At 32.0% G+C, this 6,207-nt stretch overlaps 1 protein-coding gene across 1 annotated transcript in view; it reads right to left on the bottom strand.

Annotated features, from left to right (window-relative positions):
* Nucleotides 1–816: 816 nt before the first annotated feature.
* Nucleotides 817–6,207, bottom strand: part of Dgk (diacyl glycerol kinase 1) — an 87,906-nt gene continuing 82,515 nt past the window's right edge. The window contains exon 21 of the mRNA XM_088239747.1: nt 817–1,099. The gene's annotated coding sequence lies outside the window, so the exon portion shown is untranslated. The remainder of the gene's footprint in view (nt 1,100–6,207) is intronic.

The raw sequence follows: 6,207 nt of genomic DNA, 5'->3' as shown, positions 1-6,207 counted from the left end.
AACTCTTTAATAAATATACCAGTCTCGAAGATGTCGCGAAAGCGATGAAACCGGTCACTGGATATTCCAAATTTGTGGATTAAAGTATCACTCGTGTTTTATTTATATAATAAATTACAATGAACTTCCATCAAGAATTTTCACTTACAAACTTAAATGTTTTGTATACATAGTATACTATAATAAGGTATACACAGATATAATTAATTTTTTTACATTTTTTTTTTCACCACAACAGGCCAGGAGGCCTAATTACAGTGGTGAATTACATCACAAAGCACCCAGGCTTGAGAAAAATAACATTTAAATTGTTTGTAACAATTAAGGATATACATACAAACCCTGTCACATCTAAAACCACGATGATCAGTATAAGCTAGATTACATATTGGAACATTAAAATATTTTTTTAGAAATATTAAAATTTTGAAAAAAAAAAAATAAAAAAAGCAAATGGTTGTTTACTTCTGCAAGGGTGAAACGAGGAGTGGGAAGGGGGGAGTCTGATTCTGCGTCGCGCTCCCCTCACTTCTCCCCTGCAGAAGCAAGCAACCATTAGATTTTTAAATACTTTATTATTTAAAAAAATATTGGTTCTAAATATTTTTTGAAATATGCTAATATGTCTTCTTGCCCATGCTGATCATCGTGGTTTCGGGTGTGACAGGGTTTAAAGAACACCTGTATGAAGAATGATACCAACGCTTACTTACAAATTGTATGTATTTTACGTATCTTTGTTGAACTTCCAAATAAAAAATAAATATAATATATTTATTAAATAATAATAAATAAAATTGTTTGACCTACCTCTTATTGTGCTCGGCATCGTAGATTTTCAAATCAGTTATCCATAAAACACTAAAAAAATAAACACTTTTGATTCACCTCTTTACTATAATATGAAAAATCATAGTATTTCACTTCACTTTTCTTAATTTAATATTTTTAATAAATAATTATACTATTTTATAAACCTACTTTGTAATATTCTTAAAGGCACTTGCTATTTTTATTTTACTGCTTTTTTATTTTATGTTTAACTGTTTTTATAAAAATAAAAAGCTTCCTCCGGTTTCTCTCCATGGACGGTCTATTTCTGCAAAGAAAAAAACAAAACGTTTCAAAATTGCTTTATAATTATTATTTTTTGCTGACTAAGCGCGTTTGCCTACTATGCAAGAGGTCTCAGGTTCAATTCTCGACATGATAATATATTTATGATAATAATATTTAATGATTTATTGCCAAATATAAAATACTCAAAATGTAAAACAAATTTAGAATAAAAATAACTGCACATATAAATAGTGTAGCGAGAGATTTAAAAAAAAAAATGTAAATCAAAAAACGTAGTACTTTATACAATTGGTACACATATTATTTATATTTATATGCATTTCATTGCTTTATATTTGTTTTATTATACTATATTATTTATTAACATATTACAACAGAGATGAAGAACATTTTAAAGAAGGTAATATAGAAGTCAAGGGATCTACAGGGCTTATGATCTGTCATTGGCTGGTTTAAGTGGCCACTATACACACTGTGTAACATTCACCATTCTGCCCATATTGAACATCTATATTCCTTCAATTCTTTCATCTGTTGATGTTTGTGAAGTTAAAGAGCTGAAACCTTTATTTATGCGGGTGAGATTCATCTAATTGAACTATTTCACCTACATACTAGGCAACGCCTGAAAATTTTTTTTTTCAATTTCTATACTTCTTCATGGACCAGGTGGGTTTATCAACAATATTTTGAGTTTGTCCAAACTTTTGTAGACAAGGACTGGATTTAACTCCCTGGGGAGCTGTTAACATTAATATAAATAAATAATGTTAACAGCTCCCCAGGGAGTTGAATCCAGTCCTTGTCTACAAAAATTTGGACAAACTCAAAATATTGTTATATTATTTATGTTTAAGTAACATGTATTCTTGGCATATATATATACTTTATATTTGTATAATAATGATTTTTAATTTCTTACATTTGATTAGCTAGGCATTTATAATGAAGTAGTTTTAGTTTTTCTTTTTTATGTTATTGTTTTATTAGTATAGGACTACTTATTCTCTAAAGATAGAAAATCTTTATTTTAGAACAGGCTGTGCCATGTTAGATGATGACTATCATAAACAGAGAACACTCCGTTTTCATTTTACATTAATTGGTTTTATATAGATTCCCTGTTATTAATTATGTTTATTATTTTTTTGCAATAAATTTATAAATAAAATAAAAATATATAATACAATCTATGAAACAAGAAAAAAAATGTGCCACCTAAAATGACAACATTGTTTGGTCAGAGGAATCACATGTACGTTGCTCCCAAAATTTACAACACTCTACCTCTCGATTTAAAATTTAATACAAATAAACAGAAATTAAAATTATTTGTTAAAAAATGGCTTCTGCATTTGAATCCCGAAAACTGCCTTGAGACGGTCACACCACTAAAACAGTAGTCTATTTGAATTCAGAATTTATTACAACTTAAAAATCTTAGAAATTAAAAAAAGCGATTCATAATTCTTCTTATTTCGAAAATAGTGATATCAAATTACCACCACGATTTTACACAGCGACTTGATTTATTGGGTCCACGTGTAGTATTTAGAGAACATGATAAAAATAAAATAGGAATTAATTCATTAGTGACGTAAACCTTGACGAAGAAGCTTGTTTGCTTTGAAACCGGCCGGTGGAAAAAAAAAAATTAATGTTTAAAAAAAAAGTTTTTTTATATTTGTTATTGTAATGAACAACCACAAAGTTAGTGCTTAAAATATAAACTTTGTATTAAAAAAATAAATATTGATTTGAAAATGTGTTGTACAATACGATTTTTCATAGACCCTGGACTGGCACCTGAAGCGTAACACTGATTATGAAACAAAAACGATCGAGGATACGAGGTGATTGGTGTACCAATGCAGTGCCCTATGCACCACTAGGTGCAGAAAGGTAATGATGATGATGATTGCTGACAGTAGCGGACATTTTTTTACATCGCGGCAAATTCGTGGGTTCATTAAAACGACTTATTTTGTTATCACATGCTACGGATTTATTCAAATGATTTACAGAACAAGTGGGTTTTAAGTTTCTTCCGAAACATCACTTCGCTTTCACAGCCTCGCACCTCTGCTGGGGGAGCATTCCATGCCGTAGGGCCTGCGACCGCAAATGCGCGTTCACTGAATTTAGTGCGCTGTTTGCGTAGAGGTATAATAACTTTTTTTCTTGCCTAAGCGTGAGACGCCTGTCAGCTAGTTCATCTGGAATGCATAGTTCCCTTAGATATTCCGGAGCAAAGTTGTGCAGTGACCGACAGAGTGTGTATTCCAGCCTCTGTGGAAAACGAAGCCAGTGTAATTCCCGAAGTGGTGGAGTGATATGACTGAACTTAGAGATTCCGAAAATAAGTCTCGCTGCAGCATTTAATACAGACGGTAGGCGAGTCATTTTGTTCATTGGTAGACCTGCGTAGATACATATATAGTTATATGTTTAAATTAACAAAAATTATAACAATACGTCAACTGATATATTTTTTGTTCACAAAATGATTAATGGTTTTACCTCAAAATAGTTACTAAAATACTAAAAGGAAGCGTTCTAGACCATTTTCAAAACTCTAGGATTTATTTCCACCGATTTGTCTGATCTGACTGGACTCAACAATGTTTGAGTATGTCCAAATGCTTGCAGACTGGCTGGGTTTCCTCCCTAGGGAGTTATTCATATTTAAATTTATTTCAACAAAGAGGTAACTCAAAATACTCTTATATTTTTTTTATCTTTATTTGTTGCAACAGAGAGGGCAAACATTTTTGTGAAAGGAATATGGAAGTCTAGGCATTTACAGGGCTTATGACCTGTCATTGGCTGGTTTAAGTGGCCACTTTATTTTTGTTATTGGTGAATTAACTACCTGGTAAAATAAGAAGTATAAAAATTGGAAAATTGTTTTCAGGCGTTGCCTAGTGGGTGATTTGGTTCAACCGGATGAATCTCACCCACGTGACAAGGAAAAGAAAGAAGATATGATTTAAACAGAGATACTGTAGAAAAATCTTTGATGGTGAATGGGAGATGAATAAAAATTGAAAAAATGATCAAGATACGCTGCAATTGGTTTACCAATGCAGTGCCCTATGCACCATTAGGTGCGGAAAGGGAATGATGATGATGATGAACTTCATTTAAATCAACATATGGAAGAATTGAAAAAATGCAGATGTTCAAACATAGGCAAAATAGTGAATGTTACACATGCCTAGACTTCCATTCTCCCTTCTCTAAAATGTTGTAATTTAATAATCTGTTAATTGAAAAATTATAATATTTGAGTATGTCCAAATGCGTGCAGACTGGCTCGATTTTCTCCATAGTGAGTTATTTATATTTAAATTTATTGCAACAGAGAGGGAAAACATTATTGAGAAGGGCATATGGGAGTCTAGGCGTTTACAGGGCTTATGACCTGTCATTGGCTGGTTTAAGTGGCCACTTTACACACTAAAACCAGACAATGAAAGGTCAAGGCCCTGTAAATGCCAAGACTTCTATATTTGGTTCAACCGGATGAATCTCACCCACGTGATAAAAGTTTCAGCTCTTTTACTTCACAAAAGTCAACAGATGGAAGAGTTAAGTGGAGGAGTTAAGTGGCCTTTTAACATCGTTCTTTCGCTGTCCATTCGCTCCACATCTCCGAACCAGCGCAGAGCTCCTTTCTTGATTTTGTTGTTAATGCTTATCTCAGCCTTACATAATGTATGGATCTCAACATTTACGCATCTATCGTATATATTTTTACGACATATTCACTTGAGAGTTCGTGAATGAATTTCGACAGCATTCGATTTTGGAGTGTGAACTCAAATCTAGCAATTGCAAAGCATTGCCGGGTTCAGCTCGTATTAAATAAGGCATATTCGATATAATGACCAACGGCGCTGATGAATGGATACGAGATACGATAGTCTCCGCCGGATCTGCCGTTAACTTGGCTCTTCTCAAAGAAAAGCGCGGGTAAAGATTGCCACGCTTGCCCGGTGCAGTTATTTTTCACAATTCTCACATTCAAATACCGTAAGCTTGCGTATGTACCCTTCATCGCCTTGCGGTTCCACATATTATTATTAATTTCATTTTAATAAATCTTCAAAAATAAAATAAGTTATTATGTAATGTAAGGAATGTTAATATGTATAATTTTTATGTGACAACATTTACAATAACAATATTATGTGGAAGCCTCTAATTGGACTTTATGATATGAATTTATGGTATAATTGATTCTTATAAATGTATAAATGTCTGTTGGCTTTCCAATGAAATAAAATAAAATAAAATAAAGTAAACAATTGATTTTCTTTTAAAGATTTTATACACATGTATCAGTGGCGAATGGTGATTTTATTTACAGGTAAGCTATAAAAAATATAATATATATTTGTACCTACATAGGAGGTACATAATATAACGTAAGTAAAATATACAATAAATTGATATTTTTCTGTGGTTCTGTGTGATATTTATTTATTTATTTTTATTTATTTGACACTTTATATTCATATACAATAAATATACATATAAGGGCGGGCATATTGCCTTAAGGCGATTTCTTCCTACCTACCCAAACCGTTCAGTTTGAGAAAATTATAAATACATGGACATATTGAATCTTACAATTTTATACAAAACTTAAAAGCAAAGATTAACAAAAATAAATATATGTATAAAAAAGAAAAAAAAATAACACTATACTATGAAGAGAGGAGAGAGGATGGGAAGAAAAGAAAAAGGATAAAGGAATAATAGGAAATGTGATACTAAAACTCTTATCCATGAAATCAACTCAAACGATATAACTTCGTGATATATTATATTATATCGGCGGCCTCCGTGGTGTAGTGGTCAAGACACTTGACTTACGCACGGAAGGTTCCGGGTTCGATTGCCGGTGAGAACGCAAAAATTGAAATGTGATTTTTCTCAAGCCTGGGTGCTTTGTGATGTAATTCACCACTGTAATTGAGCCTCCTGGTCTGTTGTGGTGCAAAAAAAAATATATAGATATTTTATCCATTACTTTAATATATAATTCATTAACAAATCAATAAAAAATACCACTATGAATTCAGTCGATATTAGGTATTCAATTGAAATGTCAAGTGGCCG

This window comes from Micrasema longulum, unplaced genomic scaffold, assembly GCF_059751315.1.
Source record: "Micrasema longulum isolate JH-2025_06_02 unplaced genomic scaffold, ASM5975131v1 h1tg002250l, whole genome shotgun sequence".
Lineage (NCBI taxonomy): Eukaryota > Metazoa > Arthropoda > Insecta > Trichoptera > Brachycentridae > Micrasema > Micrasema longulum.
Note: the sequence above shows the minus strand (reverse complement) of the source record. Positions and strands in the feature narration are given on the sequence as shown.